At 37.3% G+C, this 17,613-nt stretch overlaps 1 pseudogene; it reads right to left on the bottom strand.

Moving 5' to 3' along the window:
* Positions 1-210: 210 nt before the first annotated feature.
* On the bottom strand, positions 211-384 carry LOC122141145 (annotated as a pseudogene).
* Positions 385-17,613: the final 17,229 nt, after the last annotated feature.

Genomic DNA, 17,613 nt, shown 5'->3' with positions numbered 1-17,613 from the left:
GAAAAGCTTTGTAGCTTTGTTAAGAGGTTTATGGGTTTATTTTTTTTTTTTTTTTTTTTTTTTATGTTTTGATAGTTTATTACTTTATTGGAAAAAACTAAATAAAAAACAATCAAACAAACAACAACAACAAAAAACAGATTCTCATCAATGTTTGTTTGCAACCAAAAACACTTAATACAAACTGTAAAATCACTCACAGATCATACCACAGACCATACTGCTTTCGTCAATATTGCCAAAAGCAATAGAAAACACTCATCAATGACAGAACTTGCAAGAACTCCATCTTTGATTCAGAAATGAGTATCACAGCTCGTCACAGCTTTCAAAACACTTTTCCAAATAAAGAGCTATAGAAATGACCCCTGAAAATACAGTCTTAACGTTTGTAGAAACTATTTCTCTAAAAGGCTTTCTAAAATTAAAGGGGTGATATGATGCTGCTACAAAACAACATTGTTACACCCCTTACCATAACTGTGATGCATGTCCCAGTCCCAGAACAACGACAGGGCCGTGATGATACAATAACAAGTAAAACCCATTACAAACGAGGCATTTGTTGTCATCCAGTTGGTGACATAAGTACAGATAATTACAGATTATAATGACTTATACTGTGTTTTTACGCATTGCAATGCATCGTGCCACATAAACATAAAACCATGTCTGCATTTGTGATCGGAGAAACGACAAACAAGCTTTACTCTGCTCAAAACTCACGTTTGAATCATCAGTGGCAAATCCTTTATGAATGAAAACATACAGACTGTGAGTCAGAACAGACAGAACATTGTAGTCTTCTCTCCCAGGTTCAGGAAACAGTCCTCCATAAAATATGCTGCATGCTAAATATTTGGGTTGAACTGTTCTGGAACAGTGTTGTAAATACAACTTAACCACTGATTTCTAGTCGTGTCCTCTTTTGGAATGCCAAACAAAGTATTTTTGCTTTCACAACGAAACACACAGCATCTCCACGACATGGCGGTGGTGGCAACAGCGAAAATCAAAGGTTACGCCTTCTTTCTTTGCGTGAACATTTGGGCGGCGTTATGCAAATCTTCCCACATCACGATGTAGACATGTGAGGGCATGTTTAAACGAGGCATTTAAGTGGGGGGGTGGTTGACTTTTAACTTTTATAAAGAATATCTCTTTGGGTTGGTTAAAATCCATTAAAAGTTATTTTAAATGCTGATAGTGAACTAGTAGTTGTGTAGATTTCCACAGAAGCTCGGTTTTATGACGAATACGTTTAAAAGAGCGGATACTATCATTGATCCAAGGGGTGGAATTTATCAGATGAGCTGCTCTGGATTTCACTGGAGCAACTTCATCCAAAATTGAAAGGCAATGCTCATTGACTATTTGACATATTTATGGACAAATTATCAAAAACAGCAGATCATTTTTTCTGCAGAAAGGTTATTCAGGATGCGAGAATAAATAACTCGACTATAGGATGATGAATATAAATTACAAAATAAGTTGAATGAAATGCAATTATGATCTGAAATATAAATATCCTCAGACAAAACAGAACCAATATTTAAACCACAGCTGAAAAGAAGATCTAGAGGATGCCCTCTTATATGAGTAGGACCGGTAACATATTGGATGAGATTAAAAGACTAGAGTAATATTTATAAAATCATTTGCAAATTTATCAGAAACATCATCAATGTGAATGTTGAAGTCACCAAAAATCACAATTCTAGTGAGCTTAAGAACAGATGATCAAATTTTTTTTCAGTAAGTCAAGTCACCTTTATTTATATAGCGCTTTAAACAAAACAGATTGTCAAAGCAACTGAACAACATTAATTAGGAAAACAGTGTGTCAATAATGCAAAATGACAGTTAAAGGCAGTTCATCATTGAATTCGGTGATGTCATCATGCAGCGCAGTTCAGTTTTAAATAGTATCTGTGCAATCATTTGCAATCAAGTCAACTATATCGCTGTAAATGAAGTGTCCCCAACTAAGCAAGCCAGAGGCGACAGAGCCAAGAAAACAAAACTCCACCGGTGACAGAATGGAGAAAAAACCTTGGGAGAAACCAGGCTCAGTCGGGGGGCCAGTTCTCCTCTGGCCAGGACGAAACCAGCAGTTCAGTTCCAGGCTGCAGCAAAGTCAGATTGTGCAGAGGACTCAACTGGTTCCTGTGGTCTTGTCCCGGTGGTCGTCTGAGACAAGGTCTTTACAGGGAATCTGGGGCTCATCTAGGTGTCCTGGTCTCCACTGACATTCAGGGCTGTAGTGGTGCTGATCCACCATCTGGGCTGGATACGTACTGGATCTGGTGGCTGCAGTGACCATCTGATCTGGATACAGACTGGATCTGGTGGCTACGGTGACCTCGGAATAAGAGAGAAACAGACTAATATTAGCGTAGATGCCATTCTTCTAACGATGTAGCAAATATATCAGGTGTTATGGGAAGTGTTCCCGGTTCCAGTTTACCTAATTAATGCAGCCTAAAAATCCTTTAACAGATTTGGATATTAGAAGCGTATTAGTGTGTAATGTGTAAACCAGGTTAAAGAGATGGTTTTTTAATCTAGATTTAAAACTGCAAGAGTGTGGTCCTGCCTCCTGAACAATGTTAGGTAGGTTATTCCAGAGTGTTGGGGCGCTAAATAGGAAAAGGATCTGCCGCCTGCAGTTGACTTTGATATTCTTAGGTATTATCAAATTGCCAGAGTTTTGAGAACACAGCAGACGGGGATGACTATAATGTACACAAGAGCTCATTCAAATACTAAGGTGGCTAAACCATTCAGGGGCTTTTATAAGTAATAGAGCAAGATTTTAAATCTATATGTTTGATAGGGAGCCAGTTGCAGTGTTGACAGAACTGGGCTGATAGATCATACTTCCTGGTTCTAGTAAGAACTCTAGCTGCTGCATTTTGGACCAGCTGGAGTTTGTTTATTGAGCGTGCAGAACAGCAACCCAATAAGGCATTACAATAATCTAACCTTGAGGTCATAAACGCATGGATTAACATTTCTGCATTTGACATTGAGAGCATAGGCCGTAATTTAGATATATTTTTGATGATGGAAAAATGCAGTTTTACAAATGCTAGAAAACGTGGCTTTCTAAGGAAAGATTTGCTATCAAACAGCACACCTAGGTTCCTAACTGATGACGAAGAATTGACAGAGCAGCCATCAAGTCTTAGACAGTATTCTAGGTTATTACATTCAGAGTTTTTAGGTCCTATAATTAACACCTATGTTTTTTCAGAATTTAGCAGTAAGACTAAGACGTCAGCATCTAAACCTCTGTTAATTCTCAATAAGAACTTCTGTAGACGTGTGACATAAATAAAGTCAGTCTGGTTAGTAATAACTGAAGCTGGTAATGCTGTTTGTAGAGTTGTTTAATCAGATCTTGAGAGATTTAATGTCTTTTATCTTCAGTTCATCTAAGGCTGTGGCTGAAGAAAGTTGTAGTTTGTGTTCTTATTTCTCTTTTTTTTCAGTGCTTGTTCACAGCAGGTGTTTGAATGATTGAAAGAATGTTTCAGGAACATCATACTAAACTTTAAATAACATTCTACTAACATTAAGGAAACAGGACATTTTTATGTTCATGGAATGTTACAAATCAATGTTCCTAGAATGTTGAATTTTAAATCAAAACTAAATTGAAAGAATGTTTGAGGAACGTGGTACCTTTTTAAATTTTTTGATTTTTGATTTAGAATAATGGAAATTTGTTATTTTTTCATGTTCCAAGAATGAATATTTGGTGTTTGTTGTTATTTCTTATTTCTGTTTTCTGTTAGTTGGGATGGGTTATGTGTTAAATAGCTATTTTACACCTCATTGCCGAGGAATATAATTTCGTGATCTAGGATCTAGGTTATTTTATTAAAACCTGTTAACCAGCACGCCCCATTATGGGACTCACAGCTGAAAATGGCCTACCTAACTTAAAATTGTGATAGTTCCTGACTTCAGTGTGCTACACACACAGTTTTGGTGTCTTTGGAGAGAAGACCCTTTGGGCTTTACTGTCCACCTTCCAGAGTTGATAATGCTCAAAAAGATAAAAAGTTATAGACACTAAAGTGCCTTGGAAAAAAAATGTACCACACTGAATTTTTTTATTATTTCATATAGAAATACATGAAATCAGTCCTGGAGCAATCCAGAAAAATGATAAGTTGAAGGTCACATGTCTCATGAGTTTCTATTTCAAATCTGAAGAAGATACCATGAAAAATTAGATTCCTGCAACCATTTTTCTGAGACTATTTTTAGGTTGCCGATCGGGAAGTTACACCTCATCAGATGACAGGTGAGTCACAGCACGAGTCAGAGCCGTCACAAGAGAGCGCCAGAATTCCAATATACAATATTCTGCCTATCTTTGACTTTTTTTAGTGGATGGACTCATTCTGTTTGTGACACTGTATACTACAAAGAATTTCGGGGTTTGAGATGTTCTATTTTCTGCCTATCTTTGACTTTTTTTAGGGGCACTGTCGTTTGATAAATATTTTTTTGACGCATTGGCCAACATCATAGTAGCATGAAAATCCAGAACTAAATCTGAAAGATCTATATAGAATGACAATGAAAGATTTAGACTTGGGTTTTTATCTAAAAGAGGAACAGAAGACAGCGCTGAAATTTGCTGTTTTGCCGACCGGATACGGCTCCAGTTATCTATATAGAATGACATTCTACCCTAGAATGTTAGCTCCAATGATCTATAGAATGTCATTATATAATATATATTTTTTTTCCTGTCTTGATTCCTAATACACAACAGATGACGATTGTGTTAGGTTAAACGTTCAGAATACGATTCCATATAAGGTTAGTATAGCCTAGTTCAGCACGTCAGCGAATGGACAGCGACTCAAGTAGCACGTAACCTATTCTATTGTTCTACGAGTTCAGTAGCCTACATTTTTGGGAAAATGTACATTTTTGGGAAACGCGCGAAGAATTGCAGCTAACGTTCATAACCTTGCACGTAGAGAGCGCTTTTAAGAGCTAAGATAGGCTAGGCTACATCGATATGGGAAACCCGGCCCAGAACAGATAGCCTAAACAACAGAACAGGACAGAAAATAATAGTATAAATATATATAGGCTAAATAAAAAACATATTAAATAGACCTACACTGTAAAAAATAAGTGTCATTTTAACTGTACAATTTTGTAAAAACGCTACAAAAAAAAAGTGTTAATAGTTAACAGTAAGTTCCTGTACTATATACAGGGAAAAAACTGTAAAAGATCTAACCAGACATTTCATGTAATTTTACAGTAAAATGCTGTTAATTTTACACTTTTAGAAATAAAAAAAGAACAAATCAATGTATAATTTACAGTCAAAAACTGTAAACTGATATTCCCCAGAATTCCCTGTGTGACGCTCCACATTTGAAAGTATTTTGTTTAAATAATCATGTTTTTTTAATAGTTTTTTGTTATCAGTTGTACATTTGGGCTTTATGTTACATCTTCTGCTGTTTAATGAAAGTTTATTGAATTGTTTAAGTATCGTGTGTCACCATGATGGTGTTTTGTGTTTTGCATGAATGACTTTGTGCACCTTCTATATATCAATATAAACTTTCTTGCTTGTGGCGAAGCTACTTTTGATGTACTTCGATTCTTCATGTGGCTTTTTTTTACCACCTGCATTATTATGGTGGTTGTCAGTATGTTAAAGGTACAAAACAGATTTTAATAGCAGTGTGCGTGTTGAATTTACTGGTTTACATTAAAAATTTTCTTGTTTGTAAATAACAGTTTTATACTGTAAAAATTTACAGTTTTTTGGCCTGCGTTAATTGTGTTTACAGTTTTTCTGTATTTTTTACAAAAGTATTCTGGCAACCACAGCTGCCAAAATTATTTTGTAAAAAACTACAGACTTTTTTTTTACAGTGTATTTTTTACAAAAAGTATTCTGGGCAAAACCACAGCTGCCAAAATTATTTGTAAAAACTACAGACTTTTTTTTACAGTGTACCATGAATAGCTATATAATTTTTTATACTTAAATAATTAACAAATTACGACGACAAAAAATAAAACACTGAATAAGTTTTTGAAGCTTTGAAAAAACCGGCAAAAAAAATGTCCCCATCAGACAAAGTTTTTTTCGTATAGATGTTAACTTCTTCTGAAAACTTGAGGCTTTTTTCTTCATAAAACGAGTTGGACATCATCATACAATTGTCTGCGTATGGACCAGTTAAATCAGAAGACTAAAATTTGCCTGCAGAGAATAAGGATGTCACAACAATAATGAGCCACTCACACAAGGTATAAGGCTTAACTGATTTTTTAGTTTTTGATTTGCGTAGAATGCAAATTTTGTAGAACTTGAGAAATAGATAAAAGATAAAATAAAATACAGGAAATGGAAAAAATAAAATACAGAAAATACAAAGTGTGCTTCAACAAATAAAATAATTTCTTTGAACACCACCGTTTTTTCTTAGGGTTTCAATGACTTTTAAATACTCTAAAGGACTCATTTTCTAAACAAAATAATAAAGGACAAAAATAAATGTATATTCTGCTATTACTTTATGCTAATATTTGTTTTTAACCTGGGTTACACACCTCCCAGCAGTTTATGCACGCACCAAGCAGAAATGACATAAGCCCATATCTTTACAGATAGCCAAGTATAAAACACAAATGCAGTTAGAACCCACAAACATTCATCAACAATTCACCTGCTTTTTTTTAAATTAGCTGCTAACAAACTGTCTATAATATAGACGGACAAACTGTTCTTCAACTTGAAATGGATTTTGCTGCGCGCGCGCTGCAAATCAAATGTAACAAAGTTTACTCGGCGACCATAAGCATTCACCATGGCGAAGCCTAGTAACGTGCCATGAACAACCAAAATTATGCATTTTCCCCATTCTTTTTATTTTATTTAATTTAAGTTACACTTTGAACAATTAATATTAAAATAATAACTAAAAGGGTATAATTTTTTTTTTTTGGGCCACGCCATGGCCTGTAGGAGGGGCATCAATGACCGCTAGGGGGGCACGGCCCTCGAATGCCCCACCACAGCGCCGGCGCTGCTACACAAAATACAATATTCTGCGTATCTTTGACTTTTTTTAGTGGATGGACTCCTTCTGTTTGTGACACTGTATACTGTCCCTGAAGAATATGATGTAAACAAAGGAATTACCATCCATATTAGTATGCATCCATTGAGTATGCATGTTTTGATGTGTACTGCTTACATTTAGCAAATACATTCCTCATAAGCTTTCAATTGAAAAACAGTGATCTGTCGTCGATGCTTGAGTTTTAGTTGTTTATAATTGTTTTTTCGTTTGTGTTTGTGGTTTTTGTGTAGTTTATTTTGATATTTTCGTAAACATTGACGTATGCAAACCGAGAGTTCAGTGCGTGGGCCCTAGTGGGTCGCGATGGTATTGCAGGTGGGCCGCCAATTACTATTAAAATAAATAATAATATTGTTAATATATGTAAAAATGTCTAAGTCATAATATAATAACATCATATCATATATATAATTAAATAAGCCCGAGTTATTTTCTGTTCATTGCCAGTTACATTCTAGGGCTGTGAGATAGAAATCGTCATAAAATCACGATTTGAGCGTCTGGTGCGCCATTTCTAAATCGCTTTATAGCACGATTTTCCGCGGCCCTGACCTCCCGCAGTATGCCATCCGATCTAAGCAGAATGCAACGCGCCTATATGGAGCGCGAGAGCAGAACAGACTGGGAATATGCCTACGTAACTCCAGGTTCACATACTGTCTGTGATGCGCCTTTTTTCCGAGCCCATGTTAACGGATCAGAGAGTTCACACTGCACGCGGTAAAAGGCTAGAAATAAAAACGTGCGAAAATAATTAATATCTAGCACATGAGCATAGAGAGAGTTGTGAGTGCACAGGACGCAGTTTAAGTGAGAGGAGACACGTTTTAAGCGTGTATCTGAGCAAGCACTCTCTCCGGGTGAGAGCAGCGTGTATCTGAGCAAGCACGTCTGGTTTTGTGACAAAGCAAAGGAAATCTGCGTGCGAGCGGAGAGATTCCCGCTCGCGCATTATTTTAATGAGCTTTCGCGTTACAATAACAGGCTCTTGCTGCTGCTTCTGCACAGCATACACATACTGTATATGCACTGCAAACGCAGTAGGCCTATGTGTGAACCTGTATAATGTATAACAAATCTATTTCAACACCTGAGACACCGCTACAATTAATGAGCTCTATAAACAATGTATGGCAAAAAAGTCCCTGGACTGAGGATTTATTTATTTATATTTTTTTGCCATAAGTCTAGAAATTTTGTTACACCTTTACTATAGTGATTATTTTGACTTATGTCTCTTCTAGAGACGTTACAACTTTTTGATAAAGCTCTAATTGGTTTTCTTTAGGAAATATGTTTCAAATTCATCCTGAATGCATTTATGACTGTAAAGCATATCTGTGTGTGTCAAAATTGTGATTAAAATCGAAATCGCAAAATTGATCAAAGAAATCGCGATAGGTTTTTTTTTGTGTCCATATCGCACAGCCCTAGTTCATTCAATAAATACAGTTAACAATCTAGCTTCTGAGTTCTAAGTTATTAACCCAACAATAGCTGGGTCAGTTCATTTTTTTGCAGTGGGCCACGCAAACATATGTGTTTGGTTGTGTGGGCCGCAAGTTGAAAAAGGCTGGGAACCACTGGTCTACACTGTAAAACTTTTCAGTGTAAATGTGCAGTAATTCACTGGCGGCAGGTTCCCCCATTAAGGACTGTTTATTTATAGTTTTTACTGTATTATGAATAACGGTGTATTAAAATTGTTGTATAAATTAACAGTAAAATACTGGCAGCACATTTACCTATACTTTACCTACTATTTACTGAATGTTATTGTAATGAACTAAAATAAAATGTTATTGCCTTAAATTGGCCAACTGCCATTTACATTTATAAACTAATATTTATAATGTCAGCATTTTAGTCCTTCAAACATTTTACATTTGAGTCTACTAAAAAAAGAAAACTCTTAAACTAAATTAAGCAAAACCATTAAAACTGGAGTCACTATGTGCAAAAACACATGAAATAACATTTGATTTCAGCATTTACTCTTCTTTAATTGAGTTCACTTTTTTTCTATTAAGTGCAAAGTGATTTCTCTCGCAAAGTGAATTTTACAGTAAACTACTGCTTTGCTTGCTGTAAATATTTAACCCCAAAGGAAAACCACACTACAGTAAAAGTAACATTAAGGCAGTGTTGTCATTAATAAGACCATTAAGTCATTAATTAAACATTAAGCAGGAGAATGACTAAACAACTCCACAAACAGCATTACCAGCTTCACTAAACAGAGGTGATACATTTCATACAGTTTTATACAATATTTAAGAAAAAGATTTGTTTAATTTTTAAAGAAGTGCATGAATAAATATAAAAAAATACTAAATTTTAGGAATTTTATGTTTTTGATTTTTGCATTTAAAATACAATAAAAAAAATGTTTTTTAAAGTTTTTATAAAATATCCAAGCTTTTGTGGTGTAGGCGAGGGACATAACAGATACAACATAAAGCATAAGAGATATAATTAGCTTTTTAAAAGATGAAAATAAGAAAGTATATGTAAACTTAGATTTTGAGAAGGCATTTGAGTGTTTTATTTATTTATTTGTTTATTTATTCATTCATTCTTTTTTTTCATAAGATCACAAAGTCATAAGATCGATAAGGAAAGGATATCTGGTAAGAGTAGAGGATTTTTAACAATGTAAAGAATGCAGTGGAAAAAGTGAAATGGTTTTGGAAAAATTTGTGTACAAAAAAAAAAACTGTTTATGTATTTTGGAGGAGGGGCTAATTTAGCTGAGAGTTTTGTTTTTAAGAAGGTAAAAGAAATTAAGATTTAGGAAGGGTTATAAACTAAAAAGAAAAGTGTTAATATAGGCACCAATCAATGGCTGAGCACCCACAGAAAAACACAAGATATTCTCTGTAAACTTTAACTTAAAAAAAAAAAAATCGCTTAAGATCCAGGAAACTCTCTAATTTGTGGATTTCACATCGGGTCCCTGTAGGTCGTAATACACACTAATGCATCTTTAGAGTGGCTAATTAATTGTGTTTAATTCGTTCTGTTACCAAAATCAGTAATCTCGAAAAAATACAGGTGTCAAATAAGACTGGTTAGAATTTATATTGACCTTTATATTGACCTTTGTTCATTTCATGTGATTCTGTGCTGTTTTTAACATTAAACAAAAAGACTGTACAGATAACACTTGTCTGTCGGGGCAGTTTTCAGTATCAGTTAAATTAGTCATAAAGCCTACTTAATGCACATGGGCTTCATCCAATTTACGTGTGCATGTTGAATTCATCGTTAATTATTTGGTTTTATTTGGAAAACAGAAGCATGCTGAATGAAGAAATTGAATAATTGTATGATTGAGTGGTAATGGATTTATAAGGAATGTTTTTTTTTTCCTCAAAGAAGTTGATTTTCTTGAACAATAACTTTTTTTTTTTTAAGAAAAGTGAAAGATGTGTTGTATGAGTTTAAATGAGTACCATGGCAGAAGAAAAAGAAGAATACAGTGTGAGTAGTCTGGGGTTCCATGCAAAGCATGCTGGTAAATACAGTTTCTGTTATGTCAATATCAAAAATTTGTTTTCACATATAGGCTATTTGAATGGTTCACATTCACAATACCTAAAATATGATCTTTCAATAGAAAATGTAACCTTTGTAGATTAATAAAAACAAAAGATTTTGAGGAACTGTTTTTTGTTGAAGTGTTTTTTATCGGAATGTTTATAAGAGAACTTATATGATGAGTTATTTTGTGAGTTATTATTTGTGTTAAGATTTGTGTGAAATTAAGACCAATTTTCTTTAATTTCCTGTTAACTCTAAATGCAAAGAGGTGCACTTTAAATTTATATACCCAGTCATATATACCCTGCAAAAGAATTTTTAAGAATAAGAGTTAAAGTAAGCGATAGAAATGGTTGAACACTTGCATGCCGATTAATGAGTAATAAGGATTTGTTTTTTGTTTTTTAAGAATGTCCTAAATACTCTGAGCGATGATGCAGGTATGGTGAAGCGTATGCTCTGCCATATTGTCAGTTTTACGTTTGTAACGGACTCTCGACAGAAGAGGGCGAGATTTCATTAAAAACAGCCAACAGGCTTCTTCGACCAGAGTCCAGTTGTTGTGAATCAGCTAATAGGACGCCGCCCTTATGATCTTCGATTTTTAATGAGCATGTTTCGTGATCATCTTCGGTGCTCAAGGCTGGAGCTCAGATCATCGCTCTTCTCTAATTAGCTGATCGCCTCCGTGGGCGCACCCACAACGATCTTCCGATCTTCCCTACAGACACGCTAAAAATAAGTATCTTTAAACGAGTACAAGGGAGATTATTACGGGGATTTAATTACTTCTTCCTGGGACAAGAAAGCGGTCCGTGTTTCCTTCACACGGTCTCGGGAAAGAAAATATTTCATCTTTCATCTGGCGCTTTACAAAGAGTAACAGAAGACTTTACGATTATAGAATAGCGCTTTTTTTCTACATGTGATTGTCTCAGATGGTGTGTATGATGAGTGGGATTATGCTGACGTTTACTCGTTGACAAGCTGGAATGAAAACTGTCCAAAACCCTCCGGAGGCGGGACAGTGGAGCAGTTACTGAAACATGTACTGACCCGCCACCTGCGCACCTGTCCTTTCTTCACCGGATAGCCAAGCACCATGCCGAACAGGTATTGCATGTTTTCTGGGTAGTAAATCAAGTCCTTGAACAGCCGACATTTTCATAATTTAATATGAGCTTGCATGTAGTTCTTCTAATGTTCTCAACATAAGCAACATCCAGATAATTATATCCTACATTATACATACATAAAATTATGATTATACAACTGCTATTGTTGACTAGCTATATATGAAATATATGTAATATAAATGTAATGTACACATGCAGTACCATCTCTTATCACATGTGCATCTGTGTTATGAAGTGCATTACTGAATATAAAATTACATAGTACATTATGATATAAAGTAAATTTATTGTCATGTTTTTCAATATATGAAAAGCAGCAATTCCTTATGTATTATTAAAATATTTTTACAAAATATTAGTGTATAAATTTTCAATATGCCATTAAATAATTGAATATATTCATCATGTATATATATATATATAAGGAATTATTTTCTTTGCGTAAGGGAATATATTGATAATAAATAAATGTAAATATATTTTTGTTCCGTAAGGGATTATTCAACTTGCTTTCTATGAAACAAATGCTGTTATATTACTGTAAGAAGATGAATAGGTAATGTCTCTGTTCAAAGTGGTCTAAACATCTTAGACATCAACACTTAGACATCAACACTCATATAAACCAACGTACATGGAAACGCATGAGCACTGAGCAGTGTGGGGACTTTGCTGTGAACGATTACTATTAAAGTATCTGTTTAAGTATTTTTCATTGGTTTGATGGGTTGGTGCTTAGATATTGCGTCCTCTAGGGGTCGCTATGGGGAACACCTTGTCGTGACCCTGTGTCTGAAGCATACAATGAAAAAAACACCAACGAGTTGGCCGGCGACAGCCTCTGACGTCACTAACCCGGTGCAACTATAAAACAGGCACCGGGAAAACATGTCATTCACTTCTTCGTCTGAAGCTTGCGTCCGAAGCATGGCAGGAAGCTAGAGGACGCAGTGTCTCTTTCCCTACTCAGTAGGGCTGCCCCCGACTAAAGATATTCCTAGTCGACTAACACTCCTGCATTTTAGCGATTAGTCGAATAATCGTTTATTTATGATATTAATATAAAAACTTGCGTATATACAAGGAAAGGTATAATCCAAGTTGAAGTTTAACACTTCTATATGACAGAAAATGCTAAAGCATGTTATTAGCGCGTTCAAAATGAAAATGAAGGCTTAAAACAGAATAGTAAAGCGTTTAAAGTATACAGCTCGGACATAAAAATCAGTGGCCGGAACGTTATAGGCTAATTATAACATAAAAACAGCAATCAGACTGCCTGTGCATTTTAATAATTTATTATCAAAAATACAAACTGTAACAGTTACATGTCAAAAAAAACAAAAACTGTTTTGAATAAAATAAACTAAAATTCGTTCTTTAAAATAAATTAAATAAACGTATTAGTAACTTAGGCCTAGTACAAAACAAGGCAAAAAATAAAATAAATACTGTAGCAAAAACGCTGTTTGGTATAAAAATAGTAAAATACTTAAATAAAGTTTATATTAAGTTAGGGCAAGTATTAAAGTAATTAATGTAGCAAAAACGCTGAATAAATGCACATGGCACATCATTGCACAACGCCAAAACTTAGGAATAAAAAAGAAGGCGGCAAACAAATCAACAGCCTAAGTATTTGATTAAATTGTTTAGAACAACTATATTTAAGACAAAATGTGGAACAAATATTTTTTTAAAGATTTTAAAGAACACTAATACAAATCAAAAATATCAGAGCAAAGCCGCAAACTGCCATTAAGACGACGGATGAGTCTTGACCTGAAACAACAAATTGCAAACATCAGACTAATTTTTCTTACAGAAGAAAAAACAACTTCTGCATTATATAAAAACGAATAAATAAAAATAATATGAATTTATTTATTTGTATAGCCTATACCCGTTATAAAAATACCCGTTTTTTTTTTTTTTATATAGCCTAACAGATAGCAAACAGAAACACTACAAAAAGGAAATTAAGCATTCTTACCTAAGCTTTCAATTCGATTTTATTTTTTTTTTCATATTATGTGTTGAGAGGAACACCAGCTTGTCCACATTGTTGGGAAGAAGGGAGCTTCTCGACTTGTTCACAATGAAGCCGGCCTTTGAAAAGATGCGCTCTGAAGTGCGCCTTGGTATACCGCGAGGCACGAGATCTCGTTGATCTCTCGTTGATCTCTCGTTGCTTTGATGTCTTGTCATACATGAATAAATGGTAAATGCAACCACTTGGAGAAATCAGACGTCAGCTTCTTATTCTCTATCACAATTGTGTATTTATTTAGTAACATATTTTATCTGTCATAGGTCTCGTCTCGAGAGTTTAGCTCTGGCGTAGCATGTCATCAAAATATTAATAATGTTTTTTTGTTTGGGAGCTTTTATAAAAATAGAGTTATTATCATTCATTCTAAATGTGACGTATATAGGCTACTGTGGCTACAAATAACAGAAACAGACTCGACTGAATAAGCAGGCTCATTTTTCATAAGCGTTAAAAATAAAAAAATAAAATAGAAATACATTTATTTCTGTGTGATTAATTTTTGAGTCCTGATAATTGAATCATAAATCAATGTATTACTTATAGTAAAACATTGATGCTTTTGAATTTAAATATTTAACAAAGCATGCAAACAAAAGGCGCTGTTATCGTGTTCATTTTGTGATCGCGCTAGTTCCAGTGACTTATTTCTCATTAGTTTTCTGATAACTTCTCTTTGTTGATGGGGTTGCATGACGTTGTTCCTGAGAGGCGTGTAAAGGGCGTGTTTTAGTGACGCGCAGCGGAGCTTCTGGCCCGACTGTGGAAATGCTGCGCTATTCTGGCCTCGTGCTACTGGCCCAAGGCTATTAGCCCCGCCCGGCCCGTTTTAAGCCCTGGCTCGCACTGGCCCGACAGTGGAAATGCAGCTACTGACTGCGCAGCCCCTGATTGCGTAATTTTTTCACGTGATTTTTTTTGCGACTAACCACCTAATGAAAATGTATTCGACCAAGCCCTCTTCATATCGACTAACGTTTAGTCGACTATTTGGGGGCAGCCCTACTACTCAGGGAACCATGGTTACATTCGTAACCTGAGATGTTCCCTTTCAAGGGAACTTCGAACTGCGTCCTCCAGGGGTCGCTATGGGGAACAGTATACCCACGGCACCATGCTGAGGGGAGTGCAGGCCAGAATCATGGCGAACACTAAGTACCAACTCTACCATTTCAATGGGAGTTGCCCCCGGGACGTTTAGACGGCTGTCTGTGACAATACCCCTTACGGCCAAAGGCCTAAGCTACATACCCAACTTAATTGTTAGGGGCTCGGCCCGGTGGTAGAGCTAAAGGCTTGGAATCAGGAAAGATTCCTTTAAAGGGAACTTAGCATTTTTACACTAATTCTTGTTTGTCACACAGGGGCTACAGCTTGCTTCCACAAAAGCTTGCTGAAGGAGCTGTCTCAACAGATCTCCAGTAGCAACACCCTGTTTAGATAGGTATCCGAGGATACATGGGTGGAGTGGCGCCCAAGATGAACGGGGCTTTTAACAACTCAAGAAAGGGCACGAAGCAACCGCGCGAAGCCCTCACCATGTAGGATTTTAGAAAGAACGCAGAGTACTAGCGTGCGAACTTACCACAGTGTGGATTTCAGAAAGTGTGCAAAGACTTCACGTGCACACTTACCATAGCATGGATTTTTAAAATACTGTTCTAAGGAAGGGCTCTCGTGGCACTCTGATAGAGCAGCTCATAGATGGAATGGTGCATCTCAAAACTGTTTAGATGAGAGTCATCAACTCGATCTGTGGAAATAATGCTGGAGCGCTCTGGGGAAAAAACTGAGAACTCAGTCTCATATGAGAGGAGAACTCCTGAATCCAGAGTAGCGCGCTCATAGGCGACCCTTCTTGGAAAAGGGAGCGCTGCTAAACTACCACGAGAATCGCCCAAATAGCCCCTCATGTTGAGGGAAGCGATGCTTGAAGTGTATAAACGAACACACACTGGCTGAATGAAGCCCAAGGAACCAAGGTCTAATCATCTCAAGAAAGGGAACGAGGCGGAGCGCGTAACCCTTACCATACATGATTTCAGAAAGTGCGCAGAGTCTTGCGTGCACACTTACCAATATGTGGATTTTTAGAAAGTGCGCAAAGTGTTCACGTGCACACTGACCACCATGTGGTTTTCAGAAAGTACACAGAGCTTAGCGTGTGTACCTAAAGGTTCCTAAGCATCGCAGAGGCGCTGAACCGCACGGGAGAGGCAAGCTCAAATTTTACAAACCTCTAGCGAGGGGAGCATCACCTGAGGCAGCATATACAAGAAGACTTTTGTAACTGCCACCTTCACTTCCCGCTGGATGTGACAGCACCTAAGCGGCCAGGAGACCCGTCAGGGTGACCTGGCTGGACATCCATGAAATTCCCTGCAGTGCTGTGCCAGGCCTGATGATCAAGGAGGCTTTCCCCGCAGAAACCTGTGATCTCAGCCGCCTAATACCGGAACATGAAGCCGGATGGCTGGTTCTGACGAGTGTTTATTAAACACTGTAACTGAGCACTGCAAAGGAAACTCACAGAGTTTTATTAGTAACACACATAACCACCAGCAATTTTACACATAAGTATATACAGAAAGGGTTATTTTTATACTCCCACCCTCCTGCGCTGGAGCCCCGCTCAAGGGGCGCCTCCTTTTAGTCCGGACCATCAGTAAGGTGGTTTCTATGAACATAGAACCAGCCAAAAACATTATAGGTCCAGCATAGGAGACTGTTATGCGTTAGAGGTTTCCACCTAACCTCGATCAGGTGGAGAGCTGGTGGTTACAGGGGAATTAGGAAGGGGGGTTGATTAAAAGCAGAAGTTAAAAATCCCTAAAGGGAACGAGCAGATACCTCAGTATCACTCTGACTCAGACGAGAACGCTGTCTCGTCTGGATCACATCCCTTAGGTTTTGCTTACCTCCTTGTGACCCACAATTCCTCTTAACCCTGCCTGCATGTGGGGGAGGAGCGCGAGTCGCGACACTAGCCTTCTGTGCCCGTCTTTGATCCTCAGATCGAGACAGGCCAGGACCCCTGTGTTGTTCGGGCTCAGACCTGGACCTTCGTCGAACGAAGGATCTTAAAGCAGCGGAGTGCGCCTTCGTCTCCCCGAACTTCTCTATCACCATCTCAACGGAAATACCGAAAAGTTCAGAAGGCGAAACCTGAGCATCGAGAAGAAAGCCTTATCTTTCTTCCCGATGTCTGCCAGGTTCATCCACAGAAGTCTCTCCGCCACCACCATGGCCGCCATAGTCCTGCGCTTGGCAGAGGCGGCCTGCTTGGTAGCCCGGAGAGAGGCCTGTGTTGCGGCGCAGCTCGGCTACCTGATCAGGAAAAAGGCCTTCGCCTCTATCCAGGTCTCTTAGCAGATCAGTCTGATATGCTTGAAGCATTTATTTTGTAATAAAGCCACAGCCTGACCTGGCTGAAGGGGCTTAGATGGCAAGGAGGGAGATTAAGAGAGGATGTGTGAGGTTGTGTCCCCTAGCTCTTTCTACAGGGGGCATCCTCTCATAGCCGTTTTTTCGTGCATCGCCTCGATGTCAGCAAAACTCTTATGCTGAAACTGATGGATGCGAGAAGAAAACGGCCTCTTTCATTTTCCTTTCGATCTCTGTATGGAGATCAGGCAGAAATGGAAGGCTCACCTGAGCTGGAGGGCTATGGTCGGAAAGATAACACTCATTGAGGCGCGATCCATAAACTCCAACAGCCCTACATACGCAGGGCAGGAGAATT

This window comes from Cyprinus carpio, chromosome B20 (assembly GCF_018340385.1).
Source record: "Cyprinus carpio isolate SPL01 chromosome B20, ASM1834038v1, whole genome shotgun sequence".
Classification (NCBI taxonomy): Eukaryota; Metazoa; Chordata; class Actinopteri; order Cypriniformes; family Cyprinidae; genus Cyprinus; species Cyprinus carpio.
The sequence above is the reverse complement of the archived record's forward strand: the minus strand, read 5'-3'. Positions and strand labels throughout refer to the sequence as shown.